The following is a 22433-nucleotide window of genomic DNA, read 5'->3' on the forward strand; positions in this document are numbered from 1 at the left end:
TGCTTTGATCTGTTTGCTATCCCTTAAAATCCCTTAAAATCTATCTTTTATAGTTAATAAACTTATTTTTATGTTGTCTAAACCCAGTGTGTGGAAATCATAACTCGGGGCAGAAAGCTGTGTATATTCCTCTCCACATTGAGGGTGAGGGTGAATTTCATGAGTTTATGCTGTACAGTTCTCTGTGCAGCACAGGATGGTATAATTTTGGGTTTAACCTGCAAAGGCGGGTGTGCACTTGAGTACTGGGCAGTTCCTTAGCTGAGCCTTCCCAGGCAGAGCTGATCCCAGCATCTGTATGTAGCTGCAGCTGGTTGTGTCCCTACCTGTATGTGTGCTTGTCGGGGATTGAGGGCCTGTCACAGCAATACAGTGTAAAGGGAGCCCAGGCTGGTGGGCTAGGCAGGTTAAGTGGTACCCCATTTCCAGGTGGCACCCTGGGGGGAACCCGTCAGACCTGGGATCCCAGGATCTCCAGGCATCCCTGCCAGGGTAGGTTTGGTTTTAACTCTCCTCTATGGTCTGGAGGTATTGTCTAAACAGTCAGTTCTCATTTTCATCCCCTCCCTAGGTGAGGCTGACAGCCAGTCCTGATCCTACCAACAAGTCCCCCTGTAGCTTTCCCCCACCCTACACTACAATAACATGCACTGTTCCCACACAGGGTGGAAATTTTCTGGACGTCAGCTCTTTTGCAGAGACCCCTTCCTCTCCCTCAGCAGTTGCTCCTACAATTCCCTAGGTCTACTTGTACAGTAGAACTCCTGGAATGAGATAGCAAGGCCCCTGAGGCTTTTCTCTTTTGGCCAGTATTCTCCACTGACTGGGAATGGGATTCAGTGAGAACTGGGAATGGGAATTGTTGCTGGAGGGGATATGGGGATTGTTGTAATGTGGATGTGCATAGAGAGTGCTGATCCTAAACAGTGGTGGAAGGAGGAGTGGTATGTTGAAAGCTTGAAGAGCTGGGAACCAGAGAGCATGAGGAAAGATGGCTACAGGGGTGAATAGCAGGAGCAGGTCGGAGAGAGGAGCAAAGCAGCCTGGGAAGAGTTCTTGGGGTAGTCACACAAGCAGAAAAAGAAGAGGCAGGAAGATGTGGTGGGGAAAGGAGCATAGGTGAGGAACCTAAAGTTTACTGGGTGTTTTACAAATATCAGGGGGTAGCCATGTTAGTCTGTATCCACAAAAACAACAAGGAGTCCGGTGGCAACCTTGAAGACTAACAGATTTATTTGGGCATAAGCTTTCGTGGGTTGCCACCGGACTCCTTGTTGGTTTTGTGGGTGCTTTATGTGACCAGTGATAAGATGAAGGATTAATTCAGGAAGGCACATAACTCCATTTCACATGTACTTAACTTTTTTCAGATTACATAGAGTGTTAGTGTTATCCAGATGGACTGATATTTCCATGAACTAAAGATGTTATTTCAGGAATACTTTGAAAGAAACATGTTGCCCCGCCTTATAGAAAATATTTAGCTATCAGGTGGAGCAACTTTTACTTGCAAGGATTATGTAAAAAAAATAGTAAACATTTATTAATGCTAAATTACAGCCTTGGAACATAAAGGGAAATGCACATGGCAAGTTATTTATTATAGTCATTATCAACACTACAACTTCACAGACAGATAAATGTCTTCATTTGGGACCACAGTTGTAGCAAATGTACATATAAATGTATGTGGCCCTCAATCTTATTTCATTTTAAAAATGTGGTCCTAGGTTGGCAGAAGAAAGTGAATCTCAAACCATGGTTGATTTTGTAGTTGTTGGCCTTTCAACTCATTTATTTTAAATACATTTACCCTAAATTTTGCACTACAAAGTTAGGAAAAAATGGGGAAAAAACCCACATTTTTTCCAAGAAAAAATCACAGAAAATTTCTGAGTTAATGATGAAAGAATGAAAAAAACAGGGTTCTGGAAACTTTCAAATTAAACTAAAATTTCTGTGATAATTTTTGCTTAGAAAAACAGTCCAATTTCTGTCAAAAAAAGGCTGCATTGAGAAATTGTGAGTGGCTTTTTAAAATACCTAACAAGATTAGAAGTTACTTTTCAGATTTTGGTAAATTGAAGGTTGGACACACACAAAGGTATTTTAAAAATGAAAGGATTTGGGGTGCAGTCTTTGAAGTCTGGCACCTAACTGTCTTGCATCCTTTTGAAAATTTCATCTCTACTTTTTTATCTGACACAGGTTAATAAAAGCCTTTTTGAAAATGTGTAATACAAAAATATAAGCAATAAAAAACGCAATCCACAGAGATCGTTCATAACCCAGTTGAAAGGAGAAAGGTGACAAAACATTAACTCTATTGGTGGCAATTTGTTCATTTTTAAAAGAAAGACATTTCAAATTCTTAGATGAAATGTGAAATAAACTATATTACTTTTAAGAACTAGATTCCCAGCAGAATTGCCTAACCAACATTTAAATGTATATGATAGGTAATTTGCTAATTGACCTAGGACAAAAATCAGTAAGTGAATGAAGATTTTGAGTGTTCTTCCTTCCAGCACATAAAATATGCATTTCCAAAATCAGACAGCACAGTAGTATTTACATCACTGAAGGTCTATTAATATTTTTAAGCAGGGTATGAATGAATTCTCCTCTAACAACTAGCTGGGATGGGGAGAGACTTCAGGAGCAAACTGTATTTACATGAACACACCTACTCTGCCAAGATATCCTTCAGATAGAGAGATGTGCTTAGAGTGATCAACTTTGGCTGGTGTTGGGTTACAAATCACTTTAATACTGAATGCAGGGTGTGATGTTACAGCCTATATGATTTTATAAAAATATGCTAATGAATGAATATAATGTAACTGGAATATGCTTCAAGCAAAAGGTCTCTTGTAAGGTATCATTACAAAGCTTATAATCTACTGAGTGTGATCATCCTATTTGTATAAATGTAACACTTGTATCTGAAACTAGAAATATGAAATATAACTCTGAGGGCCTATTGTAATTATGCAAAGTGGGGGCCATTAATGGTGGTTTGGAATCTTGATGACTCCCATTAACCAGGGCAATTGACTGGATGGCTCTGTTTGTAGGCAGCCTTCCTGTGAGTCAGGCTGGGAGGAACCAAGGCTTGAAGTCTTGCAGTGCCATGTGATCATGTCACCTGAACTGGAATCCATCTTTAACCTGGTGTCTTTCCATTGAAAAGGAGGGAGTGGGAACCCAGAGAGGGACAAAAGGATTCCTGCCTTATGCAAAAGAGATATAAAGGGGTGGAACAGAACAAAGGGAGGAGACATCATCATAGGACCTAATCACATCAGCCACACCATCAGGGGCTCATTCACCTGCACATCTACCAATGTGATATATGCCATCATGTGCCAGCAATGCCCCTCTGCCATATACATTGGCCAAACTGAACAGTCTCTATGCAAAAGAATAAATGGACACAAATCTGACATCAAGAATCATAACATTCAAAAACCAGTAGGAGAACACTTCAACCTCTCTGGTCACTCAGTAACAGACTTAAAGGTGGCAATCGTGCAACAGAAAAGCTTCAAAAACAGACTCCAACGAGAAACTGCTGAACTTGAATTAATATGCAAACTAGATACCATCAATTTAGGCTTGAACAGAGACTGGGAATGCCTGAGGCATTACACACATTGAATCTATTTCCCCAGGTTAAGTATCCTCACACCTTCTGAAATGGGCCATCTTGATTATCACTACAAAAGTTTTTTTTTCTCCTGCTGATAATTGCTCATCTTAATTAATTAGCCTCTTAAAGCTGGTAGAGCAACTCCCACCTTTTCAAGTTCTCTGTATGTGTATATATATCTCCTTACTACATGTTCCATTCTATGCATCCGATGAAGTGGGCTGTAGCCCACAAAAGCTTATGCTCAAATAAATGTGTTAGTCTCTAAGGTGCCACAAGTACTCCTGTTCTTTTTGTGGATACAGACTAACACGGCTGCTACTCTGAAACATGTTATCAATGTTGTTGTCTTTATTGTATGAATAAAGGGGAGGAGAACTGTGCTTAACCTGTCCCAAATGAGGGGGTCACCCTCAGCGGAAAGAAACTCACTAAGTCAGGGACTCAAATGCCAGAGCCCTGGGACAATAAGAGGTGGAGGGGAGAGGGATGACAAGTATCCCAGCCAGGAGATGTGGACTCTCCCTTAAGATCCCAGGTCTAGTTTACCCTGTTCCTTCCCACTATTTAAAGATAGAGCTAGGCTTCATTAGGAGTCTTAGTTATTTGAAGTGCTTAAATTAGCGCTGGAATCACTTACTGTGGGACAGTGTTTCTGTCCAGCCTGCTAAAAGCTGAAAACCACTAAGATCTCACCATCACTAAGAGACTGACCTGCAGAGGTCACAGCAGAAAGACAGGTGGCAGCAGAAGGTAACTGACAGTCAGATGGAGGGAGCAGCAAGTTGCTGCCCAGCGGGAATGGAATGAGCAGCTGGCAGGGCGGCCAGCAGAGAGAAACTGTTGCTGGTGGAGCAGCCAGCGGAGAGGAACCATGGCTGGTGGAGCATCCAGCCAGAGCAAGTGCTCAGATGGCAGAGCAAGCAAGGTGCATTCTTCCTCGGATGGGAGGTGATCTCACACAGATGCACCGCTGATCCCTTGGTCCTCACTGACCAAGAACAACCACTGTGAGTGAGGTATGGCGAGAGAACAGAGAGTGGCACACAAAGGGAGTTCTTGGTTGTAGAACTCAAGAACATGAGGCAGAAGGCACTGCCCCACGCACTCTGGGGTGGGCATCCTGCTCACAGTTTTATGTTTATGAATCCTGCTTGTGGCATTTTCCCTACTTAATGGTGAGTGACTTCCCTCCTTTCATTAAAAGTTTTGTTTCTACACTCAGAATCCGTGCTTGCAAGTGGGGAAGTATTACCTCTCACAGGCACCCAGGGGTGATGTGTAATTTTACAAGGTTATTGGGTGGGGGGCTCGAGCCGGTTCTGTATCGATGGAAAAGAACCCCTCGATATTAAAACCGACCCTGGTTGTTGCCAGCTCCACCTGACAGAAGAGTTACATTTTTTTCTCCTCTTTGTCATGATTCATCCCAGTAAGGCAGCTCTTTCACTTCCTCATCTTGCTCTAATTGGTAGGTTCCTAGGGGTGACTTTGGGATATGAAGTCAATTACACTCTGATGGATTATTAACATTCTGCACTTTGGGGATGGGATCTGATTTCTACACAATTCTCCTAGCCAGACTGATGATCCCAGCTCCTACACTTTCTACAACAGACCCTGGCACACAGCCTCCTTCCTCTTCCATCTGCCGCCATTCAAACAGGGCTCTTGCACCCCACCACCCACTTACTTCTTCTATTATATAGCCTGTGCAGCACCGGATTGCAAAGCACCATAGCCCACCTATTCAAAGAAAAAAACACCTAATTTTTCTGAATGGATTTGAGTCTAGAATTTGGGTACATTTAATTATATCAAGGATAGAGGTTTTATTCTAGTTCAGCCAATTCACCCATCCCCAGAATATTCCCTTTCTGTCACCAGGGCCGGCTCCAGCTTTTTTGCTGCCCCAAGTGGCGAAAAAAAAATAGAAAAAAGAAAAACCCGATAGAGCTGCCACTGAAGCAGGGCCAGTGCAAGGAAGTTTCGTGCCCCAGGTGAAAGTTCCACCTTGCCCCCCCCCACCAGCTAACCCCGCCCCCCCCTCCACGGCAGCTAACCCCGCCCACCACAGCAGCTAACCCAGCCCACCTCCGCCCCACTCGGGAGCCCCCACCCCGCAGCAGCTACCCCTCCTTGCAGCTAACCCCACCCGGTGAGCCCCCCTCCACAGCAGCTAACACTGCCCGGGGAGCCCTCCCCAGCTCTCCTCTGCTGAGCACACTGGCACCGATCTAATTCTCCTCCCCTCCCAGGCTTGCAGCGCCAATTGGAGGAGAATTAGAGTGGGGGCTGTGTGCTCAGTGGAGGAGGCAGAGTGGAGGTGATCTGGTGCGGGGAGCAGTTCCCCTGTGTGCCCCCCCTCGTTGCTACGGGTGGCCCTCCCCGCGCCCCCCCTCCCCAGCTCACCTCCACTCCACCTCCTCCCCTGAGCGGGCTTTTAGGCGCCCTCAACCACTAGGCGCCCTAGGCAGCCTAGTGGTTGCACCGGCCCTGCGCTGAAGTGCCGCTGAAGAGGAAGAGAGGGAGTGAAGGAGCCGCCACCGAATTGTCACCGAAGACTGAAGCAGAACGATTGAGCTGCCACCGAAGTGCCTCCAAAGAGGAAGAGAGGGACTTCTGAAGGACCCATCGCCAAATTGCCACTGCAGACCCGGACATGCCGCCCCAATAACAGACGGAGTGCCGCCCCTTTCTATTGGCAACCCCAAGCACCTGCTTCCTTCGCTGGCGCCTGGAGCCGACCCTGCCTGTCACTCTCTATCTCCGAACTTCAGGGGGTAATGTTCAGGTTTCATTTTTCATCCTTGCTAACCACAATATTGATCCCCTGGCAAAACTTGCATTTCAATCACTGAAGAAACAAATAAAGCCATAATTTATATATATATAAAAAAAGATAGATTTTTCTGCTTTTCAGGAAAAAAGCAGTGAAACAGCAAACTCTCTGATATTTTCTTTGTGTGCAAAAGCTTTCACACAATTCCACACAAGATTAATGGCATGTGAATCACCTTCTTTTTAATGATAATTTTACAGGGATATTTCTATAGTCCTATTTTTTTATTAAAGAATGCTGTTGGTGGGAATGTGGTGTCGGTTGTATAAAGCATTCCAAACTCTGCATCCTGTTCAATACATACAGAATATAAAAAATTTAAATAATCCTAATAATCTTCTTCCCATAGTAAGTGGTTTTACAAAACATTTCCAGTATTTATTACACTAAACTTATCTTAAATTCTCACCCATCATAGTTTTTAGCAATAAAAAAGAAGGAAATTTGCTGGCCAGTTTGGGTCAGGGGGATATTGAACATTGCTCCTATATTCTATTGCTTTTTTCCCCTCCCTAATAGCCAGTTCCTTCTAAAATGATGGGAACGTTCTTAGAATAATCAACATTACTCCAGAAATTGTGAGGCCATCGAGTCTAAGCATCTCCCTACAGCAATGAAAATCTTTCAACTTAATTAGTTATCCTATGGATATTTCTCTATAACCTCTCCTCTGTTAAATCCCTCCTGACATCTACAAACAAAACCTCACTGCCTTGGAATGAACCAAAACTGATTCCCTGTGACTGATCTCACCAATAAGCTTGTTTTTAACAAAGGCCATTAGATATGACAGTGGGTTTGTGCCATGGGGCCTGAAGATAAGTGCAGTTCCCAGGTCAGGGCCCTCTGCAGTATGCAGATGCTTCATCTAGCAATGTCTGTTTAATTAATTTCAGTCTGCTTCACCTATTTATGCCTTTCACTTGCCTGCTGCTTGCTCTACCAATAATTATAAGCACCAGATTATGGAAAAGGAAAATTTTGTATACAGCAGATATTAATAATTGATGCTAAAAATTATTAATATATTTTTGTCATTACTCATAAAGATTTGACTCTGCGGTTTATTAAACACCTTATTTTTTAAGCTCATATATAATGAGTTTAGAACTCTGTCTCTGTCTCCATTCAGTTTATCAGAGCCCTACACTCATTTTTATTCTATTATTCTTCCTTCATTAATTACTAAACCCTCTTGTTGCACCAACTTATCTAGGAAGACACAGTTCCTGTCTCAAGGAGTTTATAGTTTAACTCAAACACAGACAATGTGGCTCCGAAACATAAAATGATGGTCCACCACAGTGTTCCCTCTAATTTTTTATGCCCATGTGTGGAATGAATTTTGTTATGTGAACCAATATGGAGGTGATGTGTGGTGGGGGTGGGGCCAATGGGTTCAGAGTGTGGGAGTGGGCTTAGGGAAGGGGGAAGAGGGTTGGGGTGCAGGCAGGTGAGGGCTCTGGCTTCAGGCTGGAGATGAGGGGATTGAGGTGCAGGAGGGGGCTCAGGGCTAGGGCAGTGGGTTGGGATTTGAGGGGATGAGGGCTCTGGGGGTGTGGGTTCTGGGTTGGGGCTGAGGATTAGGGGTTCAGGGTGTATGAGGGGGCTCAGGGCTAGGGCAACAGGTTGGGGTGTGGGGGGATGAGGGCTCTGGCTGGGGGTGCACGCTCTGGGTTGGGGTTGGGGCTGGGGATGAGGGGATTGGGGGGTTGGGGCTGGGGATGCGGGCGAGGGTTCAGGGCTAGGGCAGTGGGTTGGGGTGTGGGGGGATGAGGGCTCTGGCTGGGGGTGTGCACTCTGGGGATGAGGGGTTCAGGGTTCATGATGGGGCTCAGGGCTGGGGAAGAAACATCACAATTATCCAAATGACTGAAAGAATATTCAATCAAATATTTTGCTATTTGCATATTTTAAAAAAACCCACAGCCTTATTTCTATGGAAGATCCCTTCAAAGTAATAGAACATCACAGCATGACAGGCACATTCAGCTACAAAGCATGAGTGCATTGGCAGGATGTTTCTGATAGTACAGTCAACAGTGAAATGGTTAACAATGTTGGCATTTAAATTACCATAATTGGGCTTCAAAATTAACTCCCCATTAAGATGAATGGAAGGCATTTACAATTATTTAAGTCCTATTGTTCCAATTTTTCTGTCTAGATTAATAAAGCCAACAGTTGTATGCACTTATATTGTTAAGTCTATCTTCACAACCAAATGTAATTAACATACATAAACACCTAGGATATGGGGAAAAAGATGTACCAAGAGAATTAAAAGTTCATAGGTTTTTTTCCAATTACAGATTTCTGTTGTCCAGTGTCATCACCTGTGCCATACAGCATTTACATTAGTTCACTACTTAAAAGAGTTCTTTAAAGGCTGAAAAGCAAACCTGCATAGTTACAAAACTGCAGGTAAGAAAAACAGCTATCTATGTATAACAGATGACCAGTTCCGCTTTTGTCAGCTAGATTAGATTTCTGTAAAGCATACTACATGGGACTAGATTTTCATTCTATCCAGAAATTGAAGCTGGTGCACAATTTGACAGCTTGTTTGTTACAGGGTACAGATTTATGGGAGCAAATGACATTAATGGTTTTGAGGCTGCAATGGCTACCTATTCTGCACCAGGTAGAATTTAAAATGTTGGTTTGACCTTTAAAGTGGAGAATAGGCACAGCCTTGGTTCCATTCCCACTTCAATAGTTCCAATCATTGTCCAGGGCAGCTGAGTCAATGTGGAGAGAAGGGTAGTAACTTACTGCTGGTATAGGCCAAAACACATTGGTACTTCTCTCCTCCTAGAGCAAGGAGGAAGCAAGGAAGGAATTGTGACTCACAGTTGCTTGTCTGAATAACAGGGATGTGTCTAAAGTCACAAGCTTTCCTTATATATTGGTGGCAGGGGCCATCTCTGAAAATAATTTTGCTCTTTTCTCTGTGTTTCACTTCAGTTCTTAGTGTAGGGCAGTATTTCCCAAACTTGGGATGCCACTTGTGTAGGGAAAGCCCCTGGAGGGCCGGGCCAGTTTGTTTACCTGCCCCATCCACGGGTTTGGCCGATCACAGCTCCCACTGGCTGTGGTTCACTGCTCCCGGACAATGGGGGCTGTGGGGAGCAGCTGAGGGACATACTAGCCGCTGCTTTCAGCAGCTCCCATTGGCCTGCAGTGGTGAACTGCGGCCAGTGGGAGCCGCAATTGGCTGAACCTGCAGATGGGGCAGGTAAACAAACCGTCCCGGCCCACCAGGGCTCTCCCCACACAAGCGGCGTCCCAAGTTTGGGAAACACTGGTGTAGGGGGATTTTTTTATTTTAGTTTTCCTTTGTTTGTTCTTCACCTCAGAAGTGGTCTGTCTGCATGTGTGTGTTTCTGTAGCTCTGCTGGTGCTGGAATGCATGTTTTATGTTGGCTGAACTCATTGTTCCATTACAATCATTAAGAAGAAAATGTCTTATCACCCCCATTAACAATTGTCTTGGTTTCTGTTCTTTTTGTTTCCTTCATTAACCCCAGGGCAGGCTGACACTATTTTATTATGTGCTTTTAATATTTTTTTTTCTCAGTCATATGCAGTCAGAGTAGATAAATTTCTATTTTATTACTATTTATTTGCCTTTTCTTCCACCTGCTACTCCATTTTGGTAGAATCTTCACACCTTGCTTTTGAGGATACAGCTCCCCATTCTGTAAGTATGGCCTCCATTCCTTGTCCCCAGATTTATAACTTTGCATTGGCTATATTAAAATAGGGCTATTTACCAAGTAATCCAGATTACTCTGTACAACTGCCCTGTCCTACTTGTCAGTATTTGCCATGTGGCTAATCTTTGTGTCACCTGCACATTTTATCAGCAGTGGATTTACATTTACTTTCAGATCATGGATGAAAATGTTGAATAGCACTGGGACTAGTACTGATCCTTGTGGAGCCCCAGTAGAAACACTCCCATTCAATGATGATTCCCTATTGATGGCTAGTTTTTTGAGATTTATTTGTATTACAATAGAACACAGAGGACTCAACTAAGATCAGGGCCATTTTGCTAGGGTTTGTACCTAAACATGAGAGACAGTCTCTGCCTTGAAGAACAAGAGAGACAAAGGGTATCCCTATTTTACAGATAAAAAACTGAGGCACTGAGAAAGTAAGTGATAGTCACACAGGAATTAATGTTCTTATAAAAAAAGGAAGAACCCAGAAACCTACAACTGAGATGACCTTATATGTATATATATAATCTTTAGATAGTGAAACACCAGGAACAATTATCCACAGCATCCAAAACTTTGGAGGATTCCTATAAAAGAATTGTGGGAAATACCCCTGACTAGTCCTCAGTTCTATTATTCAGAGATAATATGATAGCTGCATTCTGCTGTAACACAAGTTAAACCTTCTATTTGTCAGACTTTGGCAAATACATTCTAACACAAGATGGCATTGAATGTTACTTAGCTTGTCCCTTTTAAGCCATCTGTTCTGCTTCAGTCTACTTACAAAAAGAATGGAATTTTTAAAATAATCCTAACTCCATGGAATTTAATAGGAATGGAACCAATAGGCTGCTGTAGAAATTAAATAGGGGGCTATAGAAAATATTCTTAAAACATGGAAAGTTATAAAGAATGACATCCCTGCTATAGATTTCTATGGGGTGATTTAAAAATTCTTCCGAAAGTTTATAATTCTCTACAAAATTCTCTGTCACTTTTCCATGAAGGAGTGAGGAGGGAAGAAGAGAAGTGGAGGTAACGTCTTCATTAGACATTCTTCATATTTTTTATTTTCACTGTCAAACAGATCACTACATTTTCTCACTTATTTATCCGTGACACCTAAAAATACTCTGCGTTTAACTGAACAGTTTAAATAATTATTTGTTCAAAAAGGAAAACATACAGTATTATTTCTAACTCTCATTAAAATGTGCATACACATAAATCTCATTACAAGCTAGGGAGCAAACTTTAGTACAAATATGGGGGGGAGGAGCTTTTCAAAGGCACAAGTGGGCATTAGCACTCTCAGTGACTTTCAATGGGAGTCGAATGCTTAAGTCCCACCTGTGCCTCTAAAAGCCTTCCCCCTATATTGTAAATGTTATTATATTCAAATATATGTGGCTTTTATTGGGAAATATATGATACAAAACTTTTCACATGTTAAAAATGTCAAGTTTACAAAAAAAGAATAGTTCTGCTAAAGGCGTGAAATCTATAGCCAGAGCCAAATTAGTAAAAAAAAATAATAATTACATGTTCAAAGTAAAGACACAAACAAAAATACATGATAAAACTTAAAACTCCATCTTGGATCATACAATGTCCTCAATCAACAGTAGAACAGCAACTAAGATGTAAATAGAATTTTCTAGTGTAGCACAAGGGCAGTTTTATATGGCCTTAACTTTTGATCCACTGGCATTTTGCCATCCTTCAAAAATCACGGGACAGATTTTCAGCTGGTGTAGATTAGCATAGTACTATGGAAATGAATGGCGCTACACCGGTTTATAGCAGCTGAGGATCTGACCCCCTGACTCTCCAGATGCTCAGTTTTTCCACCTTTTTTTAAATCCTGAATCCCCCAAAAGAAGTGTGTTTTAACCAACAGTGGAGAGATTTAGAAAAATATTTAGACCCCATCTATACTGTAAGTAAAACCATCTGTACATAATTACAGCATTGCCATTTCTAAATGTTCAAACCTCACAAATCCCCCAAAATGATGAGATTGGCTTAAAAACCATGAGATTTTTAAAAAAATAATAAATGTTGGTTTCTTTTATTTGTCTCCTCTTTTTTTTTTTTGAGCCTTTCAAGTGCAGTTGGGTCATTTTTTAAGCTTTTCTCCGTGATCATGAAGGCTAGAAACTTACTTTAAAAGAAAGAAAGAAAGAAAGAAAGAAAGAAAGAAAGAAAGAAAGAAAGAAAGGTGGAATTCTCCCATACTCACAAGGCCCCAGGACCTTACCAAAAAAATCAAACAACACGAGATTTGTGAGAGCAGGCAACACATTAACTAGTCTGTGACACTCATCTGTCCTGCTGACTACAAAAGTGTCCAAATAACTGGTTTTTAACATAGCAATATGTTATTTGTCCCCCAGGAACTGCAGAATTCTAGGAGCCCTTGAGTCTTTTTCTTCCACACTAGCTCAAGGTCTCCCTTACATCCCATTCTGGGTTACTACCTGCATAGCTTCAATAAAGCCACTCTGTCAGGGTCTACTCTACCCACCATTGATCCTCAAATCCCTCTGAAAGGAAGGTTCTCTTTCGTTAGCAAGAAGTCATGGGCAGGCAGGCACAGTTGTAGGAAGGCTGTACTGAGCATGCCTAGAAACCATTGATACATGGTGAAAGGTCTAAGGCCCTGTCTACACTGGCAAGTTTCTGCCCAGTAAAGCAGCCTTCTGCGCAGTAACTCCCGAGGTGTACACACTGCCAAGACACTTAGTGCGCAGAAACTGCGCAGTTGTAGCGCTTTAAAAAACCCACCCCGACAAGAGGTATAAAGCTTTCTGCGCCAGAGCTACAGCGCTGCGGTGCCAGTGTAGACACCATGGGGATTACAGAGCTGCAACTGGCCTCCGGGAGGTGTCCCACAATGCCTGTTCTCACCTCTCTGGTCATGTGTTTGAACTCTACTGTCCTGCCCTCAAGTGACCAACCATCATCCCCACCCCGTAAATTCCTTTGCAAATTTGAAAGTCCCCCTTCTATTTGCTTGGTGATGTGTGCAGTGGTCTCAGTGCATCTTTCCAGATGACCATGCCTGCTCCATGCACCAGGCGATCCCCCGCTTGGAGCAATGACAAGCTGCTGGAGCTCATCAGCATTTGGGGAGAGGAGGCTGTCCAGTCCCAGCTGTGCTCCAACTGTAGGAATTATGATACCTATGGACAGATTTCACAATGCATGATAGAAAGTGGCCATGACCGGGACACATTGCAATGTAGGGTAAAAGTGAAGGAGCTGCGGAACGCCTACCACAAGGCATGGGAGGCAAACCGCCACTCTGGAGCTGTGCCCATGAGCTGCTGGTTCTATGAAGAGCTGGACATGATACTCGGTGGTGTCTCCACCTCCACTGCGAAGGCCCCTGTGGATACTTGGCTCACGTGCCAGTCGAGAGTGGACCGAGCCAGGAGGAGGAAATCTTGGATGAGGATGTGGAGGGGGAGGGGGACCCAGAGGCAGATGATGACTCGAAGGCCAGAGATGCATGCAGCCAGGAGCTCTTTTCTACCCTGGAGGAGCCTAGCCAGTCACAGCAGTCAGATACTGGTGAAGTGCAAACAGGAGAAGAGGCCCCTGGTAAGTGGATCTGATTTGGGGAATTGCTGAAGCGAGTTGTTGGGGGCAGGAGGGTTGCAGAAAGCAGGCTTGTCTCCCACTGCATGCCTCCTCTGAGTGGTGGAACAGGCTGTTGATTGACTCCCTCACTTCACAGGAATCTCCCTCAGAGATCTCCAGGAAACTCTCATGAAGATACTGGGAAATATGCTGCTGCAGGTTCCTTGGCAGAGCCGCTTTGCTTTTCCGTGCCACTGTGCCATCACGGAGCGGGAGGAGGACCTTTCTGCACACAGGCGAGCTGCATAGATGCCTGGGCAGAAGCCGTAGGCTTGGAGAAGACCCTCCCTTGATTCCCTGCTCACCCTCAGCAGCGAGATATCATCCATATGATCACACTGTAGAAAGTGTGGGGACAGGAATGATAATCAGTTCCCCCCCCTCCAGTGCTTTCTCTCCCCAAGAGCCATGTGCCCACTGTACAACAGGGTCTGGGAAGAGTGATTTACCCTGCCCCCGCGGCTACTCACCATTTTGGGGGTCTTCTGGCTCATGTGTGCTTTCCTGTGGTCAGGCAGTTAGTGACAGGTGTGTGAGTACTGGCTGTGTTTTAAATCACTAAATCAGTGTTCTGTGTGTTGCAAACAATACTGCTTCTGTAAAATGTTGCATTTAAACTTCACAGAGATGACCTCGGGAGCCCAGCCTCTCTCTTTGTTATCAGCGGCTGAATGGCTGCACAGAATTAGAAGGCGGCGAAGAAGAACTAAGGAGGACTTTCTGCATGAGGTTACAATGCACTCCGCCGCTGAGAAACAGGAATTGAAGGAGTGGCAAGACAGCGAGAAGAGGGACCAAAAGGAAAACGCGGCACACCAGAAAATAAGCCACAGAGTGTCTCTTAAATGTTATGGAGTGCCAAGCGGACATGCTCCAGGTGATACTAGCTCTTCAAACCGAGTAGCTCCGTGCCTGCACTCCCCTGCAGCTGCTGTCGCAAAACTCTTTCCCATGCGCTTCCCAGATACCACCAACACACTGTTATCAACCTCCTGGTTCCACTCTCTACTCACAGCATTCCACTCCTCCCTCCTCACAGTCCAGCACTGCGGACTCCCACTACCCACTGCAATCAATACCCATCCCTCTGCAGTTTGTTGGCTCATGTGCCAATCGAGAGTGGACCGAGCCAGGAGGAGGAAATCTTGGACAAGGATGTGGAGGGAGAGGGGGACCCAGAGGTAGATGATGACTTGAAGGCCAGAGATGCATGCAGCTAGGAGCTCTTTTCTACCCTGGAGGAGCCTAGCCAGTCACAGCAGTCGGATGAAGTACAGTATCCGGTGCATTGTACTCCAAAGAAGAAGGTTGGATATGATCCCTGGGCATACACAAACCTTTAGCCATCCCAGGATCCCTCCTCCTCTTGAGACCTTCTCTTCCCCTATCCACCTCCCTGCTGATGTATTTTTTCATTTGACTCTCTCCTCTGGTTGTTGTCTTTTAATAAAAGAATTGTGTTGATTGGAAAGCAATCTTTATTCTATTAAGTGAAAGCAAAAAGAGCACTGCAAAGCAACAATTATGTTAAGCCCCCTTATTGCATCGTCTGCACCAGTCACCTCCTAGCATTACAAGCACTGCAATCTTGAGCATAGCAACAAATATTAGTGGCTTTCAGCTTCAAATTGCTGTCTCAAGGCATCCCTGATCCTTATGGTCCCATGCTGTGCCCCTCTAATAGCTCTGGTCTATGGCTTTTCAAACTCAGCCACCAGGCTCTGAGCCTCTGCAGTCCAGCCCTGAGTGAGCCCTTTACCCTTCTCTTCACAAATATTATGGAACATACAGCACGAGGCTATAAGCATAGGAATATTGTCATTGGCCAGGTCCAGCTTCCCATACAGGCATCACCAGCGGGCTTTTAAATGGTCAAATGCACACTCAACAGTCATTCTGCACTTGCTCAGCCTGTTGTTGAACCGCTCCTTACTGCTGTCAAGTTGCCCCGTGTATGGCTTCATATGCCACGGCATTAAGGGGTAGGCAGGGTCTCCCAGGATCACAATGGGCATTTCATCTTCCCCTATGGTGATCTTCTGGTCCAGGAAGAAAGTTCCTGCTTGCAGATTCTTGAACAGGCCAATGTTCCAAAAGATGTGTGTGTCATGAATCTTTCCGGCCCAGCCTGCATTAATGTCTCTGAAACACCCACGGTGATCCACAAGTGCCTGGAGAACCATTGAGAAATACCCCTTGCGATTAATGTATTCGGTGGCTAAGTGGTCTGGTGCCAGAATTGGAATGTGCGTGCCATCTATCACCCCTCTGCAGTTAGGGAAGCCCATTTGTGCAAAGCCATCCACAATGTCACGCACATTGCCCAGAGTCACGGTCTTTCGGAGCAGGATGCAATTAATGGCCCTGCACACTTCCATCAACATGAGTCCAATGGTTGACTTTCCCACTCCGAACTGGTTAGCTACTGATCAGTAGCGGTCTGGATCAGCCAGCTTCCACAGTGCAATCGCCATGCACTTCTCCAACAGCAAGGCAGCTCTCATTCTCATGTCCTTGCACCACATGGCTGGGGTGAGCTGATCACACAATTCCTCATCTGAAAGTTCTGCAGCCACTGCTTGTCATCCCAGACGTTCATCACGATGTGATCCCACCCACTCAGTGCTTGTTTCCCGAGCCCAAAAGTGGCGTTCCACTGTGGTAAGCACCTCCGTGAATGCCACAAGCAATCTCGTGTCATAGCTACTACACATGGCGAGATCAATGTCACACTCCTCTTGCCTTTGTAGTCTAAGGAATAACTCCACTGCCACTCATGATGTGTTAGTCAGAGCAAGCAGCATACTGGTCAGCAGTTCAGGATCCATTCTGGCAGCCCAAAAGAGGCAGAGTGCACAGTACACAAACCATTGAAATATGGTGCCAAATATGGATGGAAGCATAGGGATTGCCAGGATGCAAAGCAATGCATCACGGGGCATTGGGACAGGACCAGGATGCCCTGTGACCCCCTTTGCCTTCCCACAAGTCTTAGTGGCAAAAGAGAAAGACAGGTTTCAGAGTAGCAGCCGTGTTAGTCTGTATCCGCAAAAAGAACAGGAGTACTTGTGGCACCTTAGATACTAACAAATCTATTTGAGCATAAGCTTTCGTGGGCTACAGCCCACTTCTTCGGATGCATAGAATGGAACATATAGTGAGGAGATCTATATACACATACAGAAAGCATGAAAAGGTGGGAGTTGCCCTACTAACTCTAAGAGGCCAATTAAGTAAGGAAAAAAAAAACTTTTGAAGTGATAATCAAGATAGCCCAGTACAGACAGTTTGATAAGAAGTGTGAGAATAGTTACAAGGGGAGATAGATTCAATGTTTGTAATGGCTCAGCCATTCCCAGTCCCTATTTAAACCTCTGTGAGATAGCTGCTCAGAGTGCACTGCTCTGAATACCACTGCAAGTGCCGCAAGTGTGAACACACTATTGTGCAGGCAACTGACAGTGTGAACAAACAACAGCGGCGCTGTAACTGCCGGTGCTATAACTTTACAAGTGAAGATGTGTCCTGTTTGGTAGCAGTCTGGGCACCACCTTGTATTTCTGGGACGCACCTAGCATTCCCTGCTAAAACCTGACCTTCTTTCTCCAGTCCCACTCATCATACTACAAATTACCTTTCCAGCAGATACCCCACTGCTTCCTGAGCAAGACAAGAAAATGGGACAATGTGTGTTGTTTACCTTTCCCTATAATCTCAGCCTACACTTGGATCCTGTGGAGGTAGCTGACAACTCTCTTTCATGCATGCAGGAAAGATCTATGCAAGAGGACACTACTGTGTGCAGATCAGGATAATTCAGCCCGTTGTATGCTAAATAGGCAGAGATCTGAAACCAGTTTAGTGAATTGAAAAGTTACAACTGACCTTTCCTGGAAATATTTGTGCTTTTGAGCCACCTCCTCGACCAATAAATAGACAATAGGGAGTTGTTTGATTACATGGATTAAAATATCTTTCTGCTAAATCAAGATCTAAGTGCAAAATCCAGCACTCAGGGATATCATGTTGATTTGTGTCACTCTGGAAGATTTAGGGTCTATAAATCTAATGTGCACCTATCTGTGACCAATATTATCTTGATCCTATAGTTTCCATGTTACTTTCTATTTCAGAACACCATGAATGAGAAAGATACAGAGAAAAAAACACATTATTGTTGGAACTGCCAACCCCCATTTGTTGTCTGGATATTGACTATTTACATTGCAAGCTACCTTTAGGACAGGACTCAGCCTTATTGTTTGCATGTGAAATACTATCTCACTCTTGGTTGCTAGATCAATAATTAATAAAGACAGTAATTAATAACAGAATCGTACTCAGCCCTCCTGGAGGATGTTGGTGGATCTGCCATCTGCCTTTTCTCCCATGCAACAAACAATCTACCTCTCTTCTTTGCATTTCCTACTTCATTCGATAATCCTACCAATGGCATACCTAGGGCATCACCCAGTGCACCATGATACAGACCTGCTCCCTTTGAAGGCCAAAGGAGTTTTGATGCTGACTCACATGGGCCTCAGTCATCCAAAGTACAGAAATATGAAATCTTTCCACCAGAAAAAAAAGTGTGTAAGGGAGAGAGAATATCTTGTAAATTATGCTTATAGTCCACAGATCCACCAACATCCTCCAGTAATTACTGTCTTTATTAATTACTGATCTAGCATCCAAGAGTGAGCTAGGTATTTCACATGCAAACAATACGGCAGGGTCCTGTCCTAAAGGTAGCTTGCAATGTAAATAGTCAATATCCAGATAACAAAGGGGGGAGGGGGAGAGAAAAGATGCAACATGAGGTTTTTAATAATCCTGCCCTACTGTATATTTAGATTTTGATTTTTTTTAACTCTTTCTAGTTACATTGTCCAACCATTATGCCATTTTTTGTTTGGTCTAAAAATCAAAATGAAGATCCTTCTGGTTGCCAGTCTGTTGGATAAAATTCAGGTGTGGTGCAGAGGGCCAGAACAAGGCTCTCCACGCCACTTAAACTTTGCACAGGGGGACCAGGTGTAAACCTGCCAAGCAGGAGTCAATGAATACCCCTGATCCTCTCTGAAAGGGCCTCTGCACCAGAAATACATAGGGTGACTGTAATGGGGTATATAAAGGAGCTGCTCTGGCTGGAGTGGCCCCAACCTTCCATACTTGCAAATCGTGCCAGGGCTGGAGGCGGCGTTAAAAGAAGGACGCACACTCAGCTGGGGGAAGCCCTGGGAAGGGAACAGACTGCTAAGGCTTTCCAGCCTGAGGGGAAGCCTGAGAGCCTGCAGAGCCCTGCCCTCACAGAAGGAGCGTGCAGAACCCCTAAGCCAAAAGGGGGGAAACTGAGCCTTATTCTGGAGCCCCAGTGAACTCTGAAGAGGACACTGATACTCCCAGGGCCCTCTGAAGTGAGAGACGCCCATATCCTGGTGGAAGCTGCCTTCAGGGTTTTTTGTTTGTTTGTTTGTTTAATTTCATTTGCTGATGAGGGGTTGTTGTGTTGCTTTACCTGAGACCCCAAGAGGGGATGAAACAGCCATGAGGCCTCAATTGGAGAGTTCAGTACTTTCCTGCTAGAAAGACACATGCCGCAATACCCACTGGGATGGAGATAACTGGACTCACATACATGTGCTCCCCATTTAGAGCCTAAAGGGGGCACTCTACTATGGACACTGACACAGAAAGCGATGGTACGGAGGTCATAATAGTATCAACTGTGTCACATTTATGGGAATCCAGTAGTCACAGATAGCATCCTTTCATTTACATTATTCCTTTATTTGTGCAATTAAAAGTAAATTGCTTGTTTTAAGAACTTTCTTTCTTTAAATGGAGTGTGTTATGTAATACTATCCCCGCACTAATGATCATTAAACTTCAGATTGAGGAAAGCTAATCATAGAATCATAGGCTTTAAGGTCAGAAGGGACCACTATGATCATCTAGTATGACCTCCTGCACAATGCAGGCCACAGAATCTCACCCACCCACTCCTGTATCAAACCTGTGTCTGAGCCATGGAAGTCCTCAAATCATGGTTTAAAGACTTCAAAGTGCAGAGAATCTTTCAGCAAGTGACCCGTGCCCCACACTGCAAAGGAAGGCAAAACCCCCCCAGGGCTTCTGCCAGTCTGCCCTGGAGGAAAATTCCTTCCTGACCCCCAAAATGGCAATCAGCTAAACTCTGAGCATGTGGGCAAGACTCACCAGCCAGACACGCAGGAAAGAATTCTCTGTAGTAACTCACATCCTATCACAAGCCATTGGGCATATTTACTGCTAGTAGTCAAAGACGAATTAATTGCCAAAATTAGGCTATCCCATTATACCATCCCCTCCATAAACTTATCAAGCTTAGTCTTGAAGCCATATATGTCTTTTGCCCCCACTACTCCTCTTGGAAGGCTATTCCAGAACTTCACTCCTCTGATGGTAAGAAACCTTTGTCTAATTTCAAGTCTAAATTTCCTCAAAATCCTTCTGGTTGCCAGTCTGCTATTCACAGTGACAAAGAAACAAACATATGAAGACAGATATTTTCAGTTATTACCTGATACTATCTGCTAAACTGAATTCACATTTATCATTTTCACTCTTGCTATAGCTGATCTTAATTTCTCAACTCCTAAGGGCAAATAGACATTTGTCATTTCTCAACTCCTAAGGGCAAAAAGACATTTTTCATTTGCACAATTATTATTATTAAGAATGTGTATTACAGCAGCATTGTAGATAGGGCCCAGCTGAGATCCTGGTCCAATTGCGCTAGGTGTTGTACAAACACATAGGAAGAGATCATCCCTGCACCAAAGAGGTTATGATCTAAATAGACAAGACAGACAAAAGGATTAAGCAGAGTTTCACCAGTATCCTGTAATTGGCAGGGATCTCCATAGCCACAGATATACACTTATGGAAAGCTGACTGTAGACATTTCTTTCTTCTCATCTTAAACCATTCAATAAAGCAGAAGCATGTAATTAATATCAGTAAAGAATTATTATAATGGCAAGTGGAAAGGAGGTCAAAGTAAGGTAATATGATATGTGGGTCTCACAATGGCCTGAAATGATTAAGGTACCAAACAACAGCCAGAAATGGGAAAAGGCCCCACCCCCCACAACCTCAGAGGTGAGGAAGTTTTGTCTAAGTCAGCAGGGAAAAGAAAATCCTTGGCCTCCTTAAGGTTTATTCCCCTCTACCCTCCTCGTAGGCCCTCTGCCTTGTTGTGGATGATTGGTTGGACAGAAGAATGCGACATAAGCCTGTTGGCTTCCGTAGTCCCAAAGGGAGGACTTTGTATCCCCTTCCCCTTGCCTGGGGGTATGCCATTCTACGCACTGAGAAGAAAAGTTACAAGGATGCTGGCAGTTGAGGCCACTAAGATGGCTCCCCTGTGCGAGAAGGGGCATAGACTGTGGGGAGTACCATCACAGACAGCAGTCCCAATTTTTCAGTGAGGCGGGCGTAAACAAGAGTGGCTGCTTCAATCGTGGCATAACTTCTCAAACAAAGATCATATTTAAAGGGCACTATACAGAAACAATCTCATTATGGGAACGGGAATTGATGATGGAAGTCAGGGCAGAAGGAGAGATAAGGGCACAGAGACTAATGGAATAACTTGGACCTGTGAAAGCAGGTGTGCCACCCACCTGTCATATGCAGGCAGATTGTTGAACAAATATTTGCCTTTTCCAAAATATAGCAAATCAGTCTGTCAGGCCCACAATACTTGTAGGACTATGACATGAATTCATTCAGAGGAATTTAGATTGCTGGTTGCAATGGGCAGCCCCAGTCTGCTACTGAAATATTATTAGAATTAGGGCTGTCAAGTGATTAAAAAAGTTAATCGTGATTAATCACGTGATTAATCGTGCTGTTAATAGAATACCATTTATTTACATATTTTTGGATGTTTTCTACATTTTCAAATATATTGATTTCAGTTATAACACAGAATACAAAATGTACTTTAGATTTATTTTGTATTACAAATATTTGCACTGTAAAAAAACAAACTAAATACACCTCTACCCCGATATAGCGCGGTCCTCGGGAGCCAAAAAATCTTACCATGTTATAGGTGAAACCACGTTATATCGAACTAGCTTTGGCCTTGAGCATCTCCATTATTAATAGTCAGCAAATAGCCCTGCATCTTATCTGACCCCCACCTACTTCCTGCCCCCTGACTGAACCCTCAGAACACCCGACACATTCAATGCCCCCCATCCCTAATCACCCCCAGGACTCTCACGCTGAGCCATGTGCTGCACTGGGACGGACGCTAGGACTGAGGGGGCCGGTGCATGGAAGCACTCACACCTGCTCGACCACATCAGCTGGGGCAAGCCCCATGGGGGCAGGGCGGGGGAACTGGCTCGGCAACCGGTGCCCTGTCCACAGAGCATGCCCAGCCCGCATTGGTGTGTTGCTCTTTTAAGACATGTGAAAGCATGCTCCATACCTTGTCCCACTCAGATTTTGGAAGGCACTTCAGATTCTTAAACTTTGGGTCGAGTGCTGTAGCTATCTTTAGAAATCT

At 44.2% G+C, this 22433-nt stretch overlaps 1 long non-coding RNA gene across 1 annotated transcript in view; it reads left to right on the forward strand.

Moving 5' to 3' along the window:
• The window catches only part of LOC120388422, a 59168-nt gene that overhangs the window by 6571 nt on the left and 30164 nt on the right, over window positions 1–22433 (forward strand). The window contains exons 3-4 of the long non-coding RNA XR_005590573.1: window positions 8807–8918; window positions 10157–10197. This is a non-coding gene — a long non-coding RNA (uncharacterized LOC120388422). The remainder of the gene's footprint in view (window positions 1–8806; window positions 8919–10156; window positions 10198–22433) is intronic.

Source organism: Mauremys reevesii, linkage group 1 (assembly GCF_016161935.1).
Source record: "Mauremys reevesii isolate NIE-2019 linkage group 1, ASM1616193v1, whole genome shotgun sequence".
In the NCBI taxonomy this organism is placed as follows: domain Eukaryota; kingdom Metazoa; phylum Chordata; order Testudines; family Geoemydidae; genus Mauremys; species Mauremys reevesii.